The sequence below is a fragment of the Pleurodeles waltl genome, chromosome 7, assembly GCF_031143425.1.
Source record: "Pleurodeles waltl isolate 20211129_DDA chromosome 7, aPleWal1.hap1.20221129, whole genome shotgun sequence".
NCBI classification, from domain to species: Eukaryota; Metazoa; Chordata; class Amphibia; order Caudata; family Salamandridae; genus Pleurodeles; species Pleurodeles waltl.
Window position 1 is genome coordinate 523741607 of NC_090446.1, and position 16327 is coordinate 523757933.

Consider the following 16327-nt stretch of genomic DNA (forward strand, 5'->3'; position numbering starts at 1 on the left):
CTGCGTTAGTAGATATTCTTATTATAATTTGTGTTGTCTTTTGGGCGCACACATCCCTGCTCTTAGCATGATACTCATTGTCTATCACTCAACACATCAAAATATACTACTGCCTTTGATGCATGCTGGCACATGGTGTGGAGAACCTACTATATATATGTCCATCTCACATACTCATCACCGACAAAACCATCAGACATTTTCCGTGTTTTCGATATGAACACTTTTTGTTATTTTATTTATTTTTAACTTTTCATTCACATTACTTGGATTTTTTTCCCCCTGCTCCATTCTAATATGGCGGCCCATTTTCGGCCCGCTTAGTCCCTCTTCTATTCAATGCCCAGTCCCGGTTTCTATTATAAACTTCCGGCTCTGGGTGGGCGAACGTCTCCGTGACGACGCCATTCACATACGGCTCTAACACAACATGGACAGCTTGAAGGTAAGAGGCGTCTGCTCAGTCTGTTTCTGCCCAATTCACTAACGGGCACAAACGGCCATCACTTTTTCTCCTCCCTAGGACTCATGTCCCGCTTTTTGCGAATTGAGCTTTTTTCCCACTTCTTGTCCTAATACCTCGTCTCCGCTCCTAAGGACGGTCGGACACTGGGGAAACCCGCCGCCCGATTGCGCCCTGATTTTATTCTCAACAGCGCGCTTTTTAGGAAATTTCCCTAGCACTATTTTTGTCCCTAACGACATGTAGGTCTCAATTAATTAATTTTTGGTGACCATTTACCATTTGTCTTCCTGCAACCCGCTCAATACTTTTTTCAGGTACCTTGTCCTTTTATGTAAAAACTTTTTCAAACGCTTAGTCCACCGCGATACTAACTACTGCTAAATCATTCTTTCCTGTAAACCAACGGACAGAGCTAAAGGGTTCTGTTTTTTGGTAGTCCTTTAGTCCTCAGTTCACACGTCCACATCAATTATTTTCAATTACACTACGTCCTTTTCGCTCTTAACGGGCAGTGGGACGCCAGCAGTTCCCACCGCTCGATTACACTAACCGTCCCCTATGTTTATTCGACAGACTGTTTCGAAATAAGACCTCTTCTAGGTCTACTTCGCCCCCAACGATATGTGAACAACAAAATCTTTTCCCTTATGATTATATACGACTTTGAACTCTACTTTCTTGCTCACTGCATTTATATATTTTTTCCCTTTCTTTTAGACTTACCATGGTCTCAGGCATTAAACTCTACTCATACTACAACTAGTACACCATATTGTACGGTTCAGTTTTCTTGGAATTGTATCAAGATTAACCTTTTAGTTCTTATACTACAAGGTATGCAACCATTTTCTTTTTCTGCCAATACATTCCACTTCCATTTGTACCCTCCTTCGCTTCCTTTTTTGCTCACTGCATTTATATTTTCCCTTTTTTAGACTTACCATGGTCGCAGGCATTGAACTCTACTCATACTACAACCTATACACCATGCTGTAGGGTTCAGTTTTTCTTGGATTTTTATCAGGATTAACCATTTAGTTCATATACTACAAGGTATGCAACCATTGTTTTCCCGCCGAAACATACTATTTCTATCTGTACCTTCCTCCGCTTCCTTTTTTCCTCTATCCACAGTATCGTTCTGGTGAAGATCACTAATCATCTGGTACACCATAGATAATAATGTTCTTTGCAGTCACCAAATTGGTTTCTTGCATGGTCTTGTTGGGTCCTGTCACTCTTCTCCTTTTGCACTAAAACACTAGTATGTTCTTTCTCGTCCTGCCACCCACTGCTTTATTATTAGCCGCTCAACATATTGGTTGATGTTGGCATCGTTCTCACCTGTACTCTCAAACTTTTTGTACACACTATCTTAGGACATTGGGCTTCTCGTTCCTTTTCACTACCTCAAATGTTGTTTTTCACGTTTCCTAACGCGAAAATCCACTCTGATTTCAATGCATTTTCAAGCTCTGTGACTGATACATCCTATTTGTATATACTTACAGCCTTGAAAAAGTCAAGGATGACGAAACACGTGTCGGCTGTTTTTTTACAAATATGAAAACTGTACAGTGCTTCCATATTACGTATCCAGTGCATTTATGATATCAGAGGATTTCCACCCTGACTTAACACAAAGGAATAAAGTTTTTTCACCTTGATCCTGGGATGTGCCGTGGTTTTTCTTCTCCTACATACATATAGGTCACAAACTTATGAGCACTGGGTCCTGACTAGCAGGGTCCCAGTGACACATAACAAACATACTGAAAACATAGGGTTTTCACTATGAGCACTGGGCCCTGGCTAGCAGGATCCCAGTGAGACAGTGAAAACACCTTGACATACACTCACAAACAGGCCAAAAGTGGGGGAACCCGGGTACTGCCAAACTACCTTTCCCGGGGTTTCACTGCAGCTGCTGCTGCTGTAAACCCCTCAGACAGGTTTCTTCCCTCCTGGGGTCCAGCCAGGCTTGGCCCAGGAAGGCAGAACAAAGGACTTCCTCAGAGAGAGGGTGTTACACCCTCTCCCTTTGGAAAAAGGTGTCAGGGCTGGGAAGGAGTAGCCGCCACCAGCCTCTGGAAATGCTTTGATGGGCACAGATGGTGCCCATCTCTGCATAAGCCAGTCTACACCGGTTCAGGGATCCCCCAGCCCTGCTCTGGCGCGAAACTGGACAAAGGAAAGGGGAGTGACCACTCCCCTGACCTGCACCTCCCCTGGGAGGTGCCCAGGGCTCCTCCAGTGTGCTCCAGACCTGTGCCATCTTGGAAACAGAGGTGCTGCTGGCACACTGGACTGCTCTGAGTGGCCAGTGCCAGCAGGTGACGTCAGAGACTCCTTCTGATAGGCTCCTTCAGGTGTTGATAGCCTATCCTCTCTCCTAAGTAGCCAAACCTCCTTTTCTGGCTATTTACGGTCTCTGCTTTGGGGAATTCCTTAGATAACGAATGCAGGAGCTCATCAGAGTTCCACTGCATCTCCCTCTTCACCTTCTGCCAAGGAATCGACTGCTGACCGCGCTAGAAGCCTGCAAAACTGCAACAAAGTAGCAAAGACGACTACTGCGACCTTGTAACGCTGATCCGGCCGCCTTCTCAACTGTTTTCCTGGTGGTGCATGCTGTGGGGGTAGTCTGCCTCCTCTCTGCACTAGAAGCTCCGAAGAAATCTCCCGTAGGTCGACGGAATCTTCCCCCTGCAACCGCAGGCACCAAAGAACTGCATCACCGGTCCCCTGGGTCTCCTCTCAGCACGACGAGCGAGGTCCCTTGAACTCAGCAACTCTGTCTAAGTGACTCCCACAGTCCAGTGACTCTTCAGTCCAAGTTTGGTGGAGGAAAGTCCTTGCCTCCCCACGCTAGACTGCATTGCTGGGAACCGCGTGTTTTGCAGCTACTCCGGCTCCTGTGCACTCTTCCTGGATTTCCTTTGTGCACATCCAAGCCTGGGTCCCCGGCACTCTAACCTGCGGTGCACGACCTCCTGAGTTGTCCTCCGGAATCGTGGTATCCTCTTTTGTGACTTTGGGTGAGCTCCGGTTCACTCCACTTTGTAGTGCCTGTTCCGGCACTTCTGCGGGTGCTGCTTGCTTCTGATTGGACTCTTTGTCTTGCTGGATGCCCCCTCTGTCTCCTCACGCAATTGGCGACATCCTGGTCCCTCCTGGGCCACAGCAGCATCCAAAAACCCTAACCGTGACCATTGCAGCTAGCAAGGCTTGTTTGCGGTCTTTCTGCACGGAAACACATCTGCACGACTCTTCCCGACGTGGGACATCCATCCTCCAAAGGGAAAGTTTCTAGCCCTTGTCGTTCTTGCAGAATCCACAGCTTCTGCCATCCGGTGGCAGCTTCTTTGCACCCACAGCTGGCATTTCCTGGGCATCTGCCTACTCCCGACTTGATATTGACTCTTGGACTTGGTCCCCTTGTTCCACAGGTACTCTCGTCTGGAAATCCATCGTTGTTGCATTGCTGGTGTTGGTCTCCCTTGCAGAATTCCCCTATCACGACTTCTGTGCTCTTTGGGGAACTTAGTTGCACTTTGCACCCACTTTTCATGGTCTTGGGGTGTGCTATTTTTCTAACCCTCACTGTTTTCTTACAGTCCCAGCGACCCTCTACAAGGTCACATAGGTTTGAGGTCCATTCGTGGTTCGCATTCTACTTCTAGAGTATATGGTTTGTGTTGCCCCTATCCCTATGTGCCCCCATTGTATTCTATTGTGACTATACATTGTTTGCACTGTTTTCTATTGCTATTACTGCATATTTTGGTATTGTGTACATATATCTTGTGTATATTTGCTATCCTCATACTGAGGGTACTCACTGAGATACTTTGGCATATTGTCATAAAAATAAAGTACCTTTATTTTTAGTATATCTGTGTATTGTGTTTTCTTATGATATTGTTGTAGGAGGCTGGACTGGCTTGTAGTGAGTACCAAGGGGTACTTGCACCTTGCACCAGGCCCAGTTATCCCTTATTAGTGTATAGGGTGTCTAGCAGCTTAGGCTGATAGATAATGGTAGCTTAGCAGAGCAGCTTAGGCTGAACTAGGAGACGTGTGAAGCTACTACAGTACCACTTAGTGTCATATGCACAATATCATAAGAAAACACAATACACAGTTATACTAAAAATAAAGGTACTTTATTTTTGACAATATGCCAAAGTATCTCAGAGTGTACCCTCAGTGAGAGGATAGGAAATATACACAAGATATATATACACAATAGCAAAAATATGCAGTATAGTCTTAGAAAACAGTGCAAACAATGTATAGTTACAATAGGATGCAATGGGGACACATAGGGATAGGGGCAACACAAACCATATACTCCAAAAGTGGAATGCGAACCACGAATGGACCCCAAACCTATCTGACCTTGTAGAGGGTCACTGGGACTATTAGAAAATAGTGAGAGTTAGGAAAATAACCCTCCCCTAGACCCTGAAAAGTGAGTGCAAAGTGCACTAAAGTTCCCCTAAGGATAAAGAAGTCGTGTTAAAGGAATAATGCAGGAAAGACACAAACCAACAATGCAACAACAATGGATTTCCAATCTAGGGTACCTGTGGAACAAGGGGACCAAGTCCAAAAGTCACAAGCAAGTCGGAGATGGGCATATGCCCAGGAAATGCCAGCTGTGGATGCAAAGAAGCTTCTACTGGACAGAAGAAGCTGAGGTTTCTGCAGGAACGAAAAGGGCTAGAGACTTCCCCTTTGATGGACTGATCCCACTCGCCGAGGAGAGTCGTGCAGAAGTGTTTTCCCACCGAAAGACTGCCAACAAGCCTTGCTAGCTACAAATCGTGTGGTTAGTGTTTTTGGATTCTGCTGTGGCCCAGGAGGGACCAGGAGGTCGCAAATAGGACCAGGAGGTAGAGAAGACGTCGTGCAAGACAAGGAGCCCTCTTAGCAGCAGGTAGCATCTGGAGAAGTGCCAGAAACAGGCACTACAAGGATGCGTGAAACGGTGCTCAACTGAAGTTACACAAAGGAGTCCCACGTCACCGGAGACCAACTTAGAAAGTCGTGCAATGCAGGTTAGAGTGCCGTGGACCGAGGCTTGGCTCTGCACAAAGGATTTCCACCGGAAGTGCACAGGGGCCAGAGTAGCTGCAAAAGTCGCGGTTCCCAGCAATGCAGTCTAGCGAGGTGAGGAAAGGACTTACCTCCACCAAACTTGGACTGAAGAGTCACTGGACCGTGGGGGTCACTTGGACAGAGTTGCTGGATTCGAGGGACCTCGCTCGTCGTGCTGAGAGGAGACCCAAGAGACCGGTAATGCAGCTTTTTGGTGCCTGCGGTTGCAGGGGGAAGATTCCGTCGACCCACGGGAGATTTCTTCGGAGCTTCTAGTGCAGAGAGGAGGCAGACTACCCCCACAGCATGCACCACCAGGAAAACAGTTGAGAAGGCGGCAGGATCAGCGTTACAGAGTTGCAGTAGTCGTCTTAGCTACTATGTTGCAGTTTTGCAGGCTTCCAGCGCGGTCAGCCGTCGATTCCTTGGCAGAAGGTGAAGAGAGAGATGCAGAGGAACTCGGATGAGCTCTTGCATTCGTTATCTAAGGAATCCCAAGAGACAGAGACCCTAAATAGCCAGAAAAGAGGGTTTGGCTACTTAGGAGAGAGGATAGGCTAGCAACACCTGAAGGAGCCTATCACAAGGAGTCTCTGACGTCACCTGGTGGCACTGGCCACTCAGAGCAGTCCAGTGTGCCAGCAGCACCTCTGTTTCCAAGATGGCAGAGGTCTGGAGCACACTGGAGGAGCTCTGGACACCTCCCAGGGGAGGTGCAGGTCAGGGGAGTGGTCACTCCCCTTTCCTTTGTCCAGTTTCGCGCCAGAGCAGGGCTAAGGGGTCCCCTGAAACGGTGTAGACTGGCTTATGCAGAATTGGGCACATCTGTGCCCAAGAAAGCATTTCTAGAGGCTGGGGGAGGCTACTCCTCCCCTGCCTTCACACCATTTTCCAAAGGGAGAGGGTGTAACACCCTCTCTCAGAGGAAGTCCTTTGTTCTGCCATCCTGGGACAAGCCTGGCTTGACCCCAGGGGGGCAGAAACCTGTCTGAGGGGTTGGCAGAAGCAGCAGCTGCAGTGAAACCCCAGGAAAGGCAGTTTGGCAGTACCAGGGTCTGTGCTACAGACCACTGGGATCATGGGATTGTGCCAACTATGCCAGGATGGCATAGAGGGGGTAATTCCATGATCATAGACATGTTACATGGCCATATTCAGAGTAACCATTGTGAAGCTACATATAGGTAGTGACCTATATGTAGTGCACGCGTGTAATGGTGTCCCCGCACTCACAAAGTCCGGGGAATTGGCCCTGAACAATGTGGGGGCACCTTGGCTAGTGCCAGGGTGCCCTCACACTAAGTAACTTTGCACCTAACCTTTACCAGGTAAAGGTTAGACATATAGGTGACTTATAAGTTACTTAAGTGCAGTGTAAAATGGCTGTGAAATAGCGTGGACGTTATTTCACTCAGGCTGCAGTGGCAGGCCTGTGTAAGAATTGTCAGAGCTCCCTATGGGTGGCAAAAGAAATGCTGCAGCCCATAGGAATCTCCTGGAACCCCAATACCCTGGGTACCACAGTACCATATACTAGGGAATTATAAGGGTGTTCCAGTAAGCCAATGTAAATTGGTAAAATTGGTCACTAGCCTGTTAGTGACAATTTGGAAAGAAATGAGAGAGCATAACTGTAGGAGGCTGGACTGGCTTGTAGTGAGTACCAAGGGGTACTTGCACCTTGCACCTTGCACCAGACCCAGTTATCCCTTATTAGTGTAAAGGGTGTCTAGCAGCTTAGGCTGATAGATAATGGCAGCTTAGCAGAGCAGCTTAGGCTGAACTGGGAGACGTGTGAAGCTACTACAGTACCACCTAGTGTCATATGCACAATATCATAAGAAAACACAATACACAGTTATACTAAAAATAAAGGTACTTTATTTTTATGACAATATGCCAAAGTATCTTAGAGTGTACCCTCAGTGAGAGGATAGGAAATATACACAAGATATATATACACAATAGCAAAAATATGCAGTATAGTCTTAGAAAACAGTGCAAACAATGTATAGTTACAATTGGATGCAATGGGGAAACATAGGGATAGGGGCAACACAAACCATATACTCCAAAAGTGGAATGCGAACCACGAATGGACCCCAAACCTATGTGACCTTGTAGAGGGTCGCTGGGACTATTAGAAAATAGTGAGAGTTAGAAAAATAACCCTCCCCAAGACCCTGAAAAGTGAGTGCAAAGTGCACTAAAGTTCCTCTAAGGACAAAGAAGTCGTGTTAGAGGAATAATGCAGGAAAGACACAAACCAGCAATGCAACAACTGTGGATTTCCAATCTAGGGTACCTGTGGAACAAGGGGACCAAGTCCAAAAGTCACAAGCAAGTCGGAGATGGGCAGATGCCCAGGAAATGCCAGCTGCGGGTGCAAAGAAGCTTCTACTGGACAGAAGAAGCTGAGGTTTCTGCAGGAACGAAAAGGGCTAGAGACTTCCACTTTGGTGGACGGAACCAACTCGTAGTGGAGAGTTGTGCAGAAGTATTTACCCGCCGAAAGAACGCCAACAAGCCTTGCTAGCTGCAAATCGTGCTGTTAGAGTTTTTGGACGCTGCTGAGGCCCAGGAGGGACCAGGAGGTCGCAAATTGGACCAGGAGAGAGAGGGGACGTCGAGCAAGACAAGGAGCCCTCTTTCAAGCAGGTAGCACCCAGAGAAGTGCCAGAAACAGTAACTACGAGGATGCGTGAAACGGTGCTCGCCGAAGTTGCACAAAGGAGTCCCACGTCGCCGGAGACCAACTTAGAAAGTCGTGCAATGCAGGTTAGAGTGCCGTGGACCCAGGCTTGGATGTGCACAAAGGATTTCCGCCGGAAGTGCACAGGGGCCGGAGTAGCTGCAAAGTCGCGGTTCCCAGCAATGCAGCCCAGCGAGGTGAGGCAAGGACTTACCTCCACCAAACTTGGACTGAAGAGTCACTGTACTGTGGGGGCCACTTGGACAGAGTTGCTGGATTCGAGGGACCTCGCTCTTCGTGCTGAGAGGAGACCCAAGGGACCGGTAATGCAGCGTTTTGGTGCCTGCGGTTGCAGGGGGAAGATTCCGTCGACCCACGGGAGATTTCTTCGGAGCTTCTGGTGCAGAGAGGAGGCAGACTACCCCCACAGCATGCACAAGCAGGAAAACAGTCGAGAAGGCGGCAGGATCAGCGTTACAGAGTTGCAGTAGTCGTCTTTGCTACTATGTTGCAGGTTTGCAGGCTTCCAGCGCGGTCAGCAGTCGATTCCTTATCAGAAGGTGAAGAGAGAGATGCAGAGGAACTCGGATGAGCTCTTGCATTCGTTATCTGAAGTTTCCCCAGAGACAGAGACCCTAAATAGCCAGAAAAGAGGGTTTGGCTACCTAGGAGAGAGGATAGGCTAGCAACACCTGAAGGAGCCTATCACAAGGAGTCTCTGACGTCACCTGGTGGCACTGGCCACTCAGAGCAGTCCAGTGTGCCAGCAGCACCTCTGTTTCCAAGATGGCAGAGGTCTGGAGCACACTGGAGGAGCTCTGGACACCTCCCAGGGAAGGTGCAGGTCAGGGGAGTGGTCACTCCCCTTTCCTTTGTCCAGTTTCGCGCCAGAGCAGGGCTAAGGGGTCCCCTGAACCGGTGTAGACTGGCTTATGCAGAATTGGGCACATCTGTGCCCAACAAAGCATTTCCAGAGGCTGGGGGAGGCTACTCCTCCCCTGCCTTCACACCATTTTCCAAAGGGAGAGGGTGTAACACCCTCTCTCAGAGGAAGTTCTTTGTTCTGCCATCCTGGGCCAGGCCTGGCTGGACCCCAGGAGGGCAGATGCCTGTCTGAGGGGTTGGCAGCAGCAGCAGCTGCAGTGAAACCCCAGGAAGGGCAGTTTGGCAGTACCAGGGTCTGTGCTACAGACCACTGGGTTAATGGGATTGTGCCAACTATGCCAGGATGGCATAGAGGGGGCAATTCCATGATCATAGACATGTTACATGGCCATATTCGGAGTTACCATTGTGAAGCTACATATAGGTAGTGACCTATATGTAGTGCACACGTGTAATGGTGTCCCCGCACTCACAAAGTTCCGGGAATTGGCTCTGAACAATGTGGGGGCACCTTGGCTAGTGCCAGGGTGCCCTCACACTAAGTAACTTTGCACCTAACCTTTACCAGGTAAAGGTTAGACATATAGGTGACTTATAAGTTACTTAAGTGCAGTGTAAAATGGCTGTGAAATAACGTGGACGTTATTTCACTCAGGCTGCAGTGGCAGGCCTGTGTAAGAATTGTCACAGCTCCCTATGGGTGGCAAAAGAAATGCTGCAGCCCATAGGGATCTCCTGGAACCCCAATACCCTGGGTACCTCAGTACCATATACTAGGGAATTATAAGGGTGTTCCAGTAAGCCAATGTAAATTGGTAAAAATGGTCACTAGCCTGTTAGTGACAATTTGGAAAGAAATGAGAGAGCATAACCACTGAGGTTCTGATTAGCAGAGCCTCAGTGTGAGAAGGTAGCCTCTTTCTAGCCTTGTTACCCCCACTTTTGGCCTGTTTGTGAGTGTATGTCAGGGTGTTTGTCACTGTTTTCACTGTCTCACTGGGATCCTGATAGCCAGGCCTCAGTGCTCATAGTGAAAACACTATGTTTTCAGTATGTTTGTTATGTGTCACTGGGATCCTGCTAGTCAGGACCCCAGTGCTCATAAGATTGTGGCCTGTATGTATGTGTCACTGGGACCCTGTCACACAGGACCCCAGTGCTCATAGGTGTGCATGTATGTGTTCCCTGTGTGGTGCCTAACTGTCTCACTGAGGCTCTGCTAACCAGAACCTCAGTGGTTATGCTCTCTCATTTCTTTCCAAATTGTCACTGACAGGCTAGTGACCATTTTTACCAATTTACATTGGCTTACTGGAACACCCTTATAATTCCCTAGTATATGGTACTGAGGTACCCAGGGTATTGGGGTTCCAAGAGATCCCTATGGGCTGCAGCATTTCTTTTGCCACCCATAGGGAGCTCTGACAATTCTTAAACAGGCCTGCACTGCAGCCTGAGTGAAATAACGTCCACGTTATTTCACAGCCATTTTACACTGCACTTAAGTAACTTATAAGTCACCTATATGTCTAACCTTTACCTGGTAAAGGTTAGGTGCAAAGTTACTTAGTGTGAGGGCACCCTGGCACTAGCCAAGGTGCCCCCACATTGTTCAGAGCCAATTCACTGAACTTTGTGAGTGCGGGGACACCATTACACGCGTGCACTACATATAGGTCACTACCTATATGTAGCTTCACCATGGTAACTCCGAATATGGCCATGTAACATGTCTATGATCATGGAATTGCCCCCTCTATGCCATCCTGGCATTATTGGTACAATTCCATGATCCCAGTGGTCTGTAGCACAGACCCTGGTACTGCCAGACTGCCCTTCCTGGGGTTTCTCTGCAGCTGCTGCTGCTGCCAACCCCTCAGACAGGCAGCTGCCCTCCTGGGGTCCAGCCAGGCCTGGCCCAGGATGGCAGAACAAAGAACTTCCTCTGAGAGAGGGTGTGACACCCTCTCCCTTTGGAAAATGGTGTGAAGGCAGGGGAGGAGTAGCCTCCCCCAGCCTCTGGAAATGCTTTGTTGGGCACAGATGTGCCCAATTCTGCATAAGCCAGTCTACACCGGTTCAGGGACCCCTTAGCCCCTGCTCTGGCGCGAAACTGGACAAAGGAAAGGGGAGTGACCACTCCCCTGACCTGCACCTCCCCTGGGAGGTGTCCAGAGCTCCTCCAGTGTGCTCCAGACCTCTGCCATCTTGGAAACAGAGGTGCTGCTGGCACACTGGACTGCTCTGAGTGGCCAGTGCCACCAGGTGACGTCAGAGACTCCTGCTGATAGGCTCCTTCAGGTGTTAGTAGCCTTTCCTCTCTCCTAGGTAGCCAAACCCTCTTTTCTGGCTATTTAGGGTCTCTGTCTCTGGGGAAACTTCAGATAACGAATGCATGAGCTCAGCCGAGTTGCTCTGCATCTCCCTCTTCACCTTCTGATAAGGAATCGACCGCTGACCGCGCTGGAAGCCTGCAAACCTGCAACATAGTAGCAAAGACGACTACTGCAACTCTGTAACGCTGATCCTGCCGCCTTCTCGACTGTTTTCCTGCTTGTGCATGCTGTGGGGGTAGTCTGCCTCCTCTCTGCACCAGAAGCTCCGAAGAAATCTCCCGTGGGTCGACGGAATCTTCCCCCTGCAACCGCAGGCACCAAAAAGCTGCATTACCGGTCCCTTGGGTCTCCTCTCAGCACGACGAGCGAGGTCCCTCGAATCCAGCGACACCGTCCAAGTGACCCCCACAGTCCAGTGACTCTTCAGCCCAAGTTTGGTGGAGGTAAGTCCTTGCCTCACCTCGCTGGGCTGCATTGCTGGGAACCGCGACTTTGCAAGCTTCTCCGGCCCCTGTGCACTTCCGGCGGAAATCCTGTGTGCACAGCCAAGCCTGGGTCCACGGCACTCTAACCTGCATTGCACGACTTTCTAAGTTGGTCTCCGGCGACGTGGGACTCCTTTGTGCAACTTCGGCGAGCACCGTTTCACGCATCCTCGTAGTGCCTGTTTCTGGCACTTCTCCGGGTGCTACCTGCTTCAGTGAGGGCTCTTTGTCTTGCTCGACCTCCCCTCTCCCACAAGTCCAATTTGCGACCTTCTGGTCCCTCCTGGGCCCCAGCAGCGTCCAAAAACGCCAAACGCACGATTTGCGTGTAGCAAGGCTTGTTGGCGTCCATCCGGCGGGAAAACACTTCTGCACGACTCTCCAAGGCGTGGGGGATCCATCCTCCAAAGGGGAAGTCTCTAGCCCTTGTCGTTCCTGCAGTATTCACAGTTCTTCAGCCTAGTAAGAGCTTCTTTGCACCAACCGCTGGCATTTCTTGGGCATCTACCCAGCTACGAGCTGCTTGTGACTTTTGGACTTGGTCCCCTTGTTCCACAGGTACCCTCAGTCAGGAATCCATCATTGTTGCATTGCTGATTTGTGTTTTCCTTGCATTCTCCCTCTAACACGACTATTTTGTCCTTAGGGGAACTTTAGTGCACTTTGCACTCACTTTTCAGGGTCTTGGGGAGGGTTATTTTGCTAACTCTCACTATTTTCTAATAGTCCCAGCGACCCTCTACAAGGTCACATAGGTTTGGGGTCCATTCGTGGTTCGCATTCCACTTCTGGAGTATATGGTTTGTGTTGCCCCTATCCCTATGTTTCCCCATTGCATCCTATTGTAACTATACATTGTTTGCACTGTTTTCTAAGACTATACTGCACATTTTTGCTATTGTGTATATATATCTTGTGTATATTTCCTATCCTCTCACCGAGGGTACACTCTAAGATACTTTGGCATATTGTCATAAAAATAAAGTACCTTTATTTTTAGTATAACTGTGTATTGTGTTTTCTTATGATATTGTGCATATGACACTAAGTGGTACTGTAGTAGCTTCACATGTCTCCTAGTTCAGCCTGAGCTGCTTTGCTAAGCTACCATTATCTATCAGCCTAAGCTGCTAGACACCCTATACACTAATAAGGGATAACTGGGCCTGGTGCAAGGTGCAAGTACCCCTTGGTACTCACTACAAGCCAGTCCAGCCTCCTACATTGGTTGTGCAGCGGTGGGATAAGTGCTTTGAGACTACTTACCACTCTTGTCATTGTACTTTTCATAAGAGAAAAATATACAAAACAAGGTCAGTGTATATACACATAGCCAAAAAGTTTTGCATTTCCTCTTTTCACTCTTTTCTAAGTGCTGAAAAGTACTTCTAAACTTTCAAAAAGTTCTTAAAAGTTTAAAAAGTTTTTTCTGTCTTTCCAAAAAGTTCTGAAAACTTTTTTCTCTTTGTCTATCACGTTAACTCTCTCTAAAAATGTCTGGCACAGGCCAAAAAGTTGAACTGTCCAAACTTGCATATGATCACCTTAGCTGGAAAGGAGCAAGGAGTCTCGGCATAGAGAGAGGTTTGAGTGTAGGGAAGAATCCTTCCCTAGAACTGTTAATTAATATGCTTAGAGTACAGGATAAGGCCATAAGTGCCCAATCTGTAGAAAAAGTAGCTAATGGTTCTCAATCTGATCCAGGGACTCCCCCAGGAAAAGGTTCAGGAAAGAAACTTCTCAGCCTGCCCATTACTAGACAGTCTAGCATAGTTGGTACAGAGGTTGAATCACATCATACTGATGATGTGCTCTCACATTATACTGGTAGCCAAGCTGTTAGGGTGCCCTCTGTAAGGGACAGGTCTCCTTCTGTTCATTCCCATCATACCTCTGTATCTAGAAATGTCCCTCCCACCCACCCTGATGACAGATTGTTGGAAAGGGAGCTCAATAGATTGAGAGTGGAACAAACCAGACTGAAGCTCAAGAAGCAACAGCTGGATTTGGATAGACAGTCTTTAGAAGTAGAGAGGGAAAGACAGAAGTTGGGTTTAGAAACCCTTGGTGGCAGCAGCAGTATTCCCCATAGTCATCCTGCAAAAGAGCATGATTCCAGGAATCTGCGCAAGATAGTTCCCCCTTATAAGGAGGGGGATGACATTAACAAGTGGTTTGCTGCACTTGAGAGGGCCTGTGTTGTACAGGATGTCCCTCAAAGGCAGTGGGCTGCTATCCTATGGCTATCATTTAGTGGGAAGGGTAGGGATAGACTCCTTACTGTGAAAGAAAATGATGCCAATAATTTTACAGTTCTTAAGAATGCACTCCTGGATGGTTATGGCTTAACCACTGAACAGTACAGGATAAAGTTCAGAGAGACCAAAAAGGAGTCTTCACAAGACTGGGTTGATTTCATTGACCATTCAGTGAAGGCCTTGGAGGGGTGGTTACATGGCAGTAAAGTTACTGATTATGAAAGCCTGTATAACACAATCCTGAGAGAGCATATACTTAATAATTGTGTGTCTGATTTGTTGCACCAGTACCTGGTAGACTCTGATCTGACCTCTCCCCAAGAATTGGGAAAGAAGGCAGACAAATGGGTCAGAACAAGGGTGAACAGAAAAGTTCATACAGGGGGTGACAAAGATGGCAATAAGAAGAAAGATGGTGAAAAATCTCAAGATAAGCATGGGGATAAGGGTAAAACCAAAGATCCCACTTCAAATCTTAAACACTCTTCAGAGGGTGGGGATAAAACAAATTCTTCCTCTTCTTCCCAACCTGCACACATTAAAAAGCCTTGGTGCTTTGTGTGTAAAAACAGAGGCCATAGGCCAGGGGATAAGTCCTGTCCAGGTAAACCCCCTGAGCCTACCACCACTAATACATCAAGCTCTAGTGCCCCTAGCAGTAGTGGTACTAGTGGTGGGACTGCTGGCAACAGTCAAGCAAAGGGTGTAGTTGGGTTCACTTATGGGTCCATAGTGGAAACTGATGTAATCAGTCCCAAGAGATTTTCTGTCACACCTAGTGGCATTGGCCTTGCCACACTGGCTGCATGTCCCCTTACAATGGATAAGTACAGGCAGACAGTTTCAATAAATGGTGTTGAGGCCTTGGCCTACAGGGACACAGGTGCCAGTTTCACTTTGGTGACTGAAAACCTAGTGCCTCCTGAACAACACATCATTGGACAACAGTATAAGATTATTGATGTCCATAACTCCACTAAGTTTCTTCCCTTAGCTATAATTCAGTTTAGTTGGGGTGGAGTTACTGGCCCTAAGCAGGTGGTGGTATCACCTAGCTTACCTGTAGACTGTCTCTTAGGTAATGACCTAGAGGCCTCAGGTTGGGCTGATGTAGAGTTTTATGCCCATGCAGCCATGCTGGGCATCCCTGAGGAATTGTTCCCTCTCATTTCAAGTGAAATGAAAAAGCAAAGGAGAGAAGGCCTGAAAACTCAGGATCCCTCTCCATCAACAGGTAAAAAGGGTATCACAGTATCCCCTAACCACCCTACCATTCAGGATACTATTCCTGTGGTGGGAGAAACCTCTCCTGGGGTGGCACCTGTTCCAAGGGAATCATCAGCGGGCAAAGCTGGACTCCCTGAGGTGGAAGTACCTCTCTGTGGGATAACTAACATTGGTGAGAAAAACAGCACCATTTTAGTTAACATGGAGCATCCCTCCAACCCTCCCAGAGAAACTTTAGTGCAGAAACCCTGCACTACCTCACAACACTTAGGACAGCATCCCTGCCCTAGTGTGGAGCTCATAGGACAGCATCCCTGCCCTGCTCCAACTCAAGAGAAACAGCATCCCTGTTCTCTCTTCCAGCCAGATGGACAAAGTTTTTGCCCAGCTATGGCTTTTCTGAGACAGCATCCCTGTCTGGCATTTCCATCACTACAAGTAGGTTCAGTGGACAATTCCCACTGCTCTAAACTAAAACTTACTGATAGAAACTCTGAAAATACATCTTCACATTGTTGCTTAGCTAAAAAACTTCAAACAGGGTGGTTTACATCCCTACAGGGAAGTAACCATATAGTGGATGATAAAGGGAGTAACCAGTCTATTGCAGAGCTACTCTCTACTTATCACCACTTAGACAATAAAGTCTCAACTGGCCAAGGTTAGCCTTATTGTCCTTCGTTTGGGGGGGGGTTGTGTGAGAAGGTAGCCTCTTTCTAGCCTTGTTACCCCCACTTTTGGCCTGTTTGTGAGTGTATGTCAGGGTGTTTGTCACTGTTTTCACTGTCTCACTGGGATCCTGATAGCCAGGCCTCAGTGCTCATAGTGAAAACACTATGTTTTCAGTATGTTTGTTATGTGTCACTGGGATCCTG

The 16327-nt window shown here is 48.0% G+C and overlaps 1 protein-coding gene across 1 annotated transcript in view; it reads left to right on the forward strand.

Annotated features, from left to right (window-relative positions):
* The first annotated feature begins 377 nt into the window (after positions 1 to 377).
* LOC138246906 (serine protease 33-like) overlaps positions 378 to 16327 on the forward strand; it is a 1038083-nt gene continuing 1022133 nt past the window's right edge. The window contains exon 1 of the mRNA XM_069201652.1: positions 378 to 445. The gene's annotated coding sequence lies outside the window, so the exon portion shown is untranslated. The remainder of the gene's footprint in view (positions 446 to 16327) is intronic.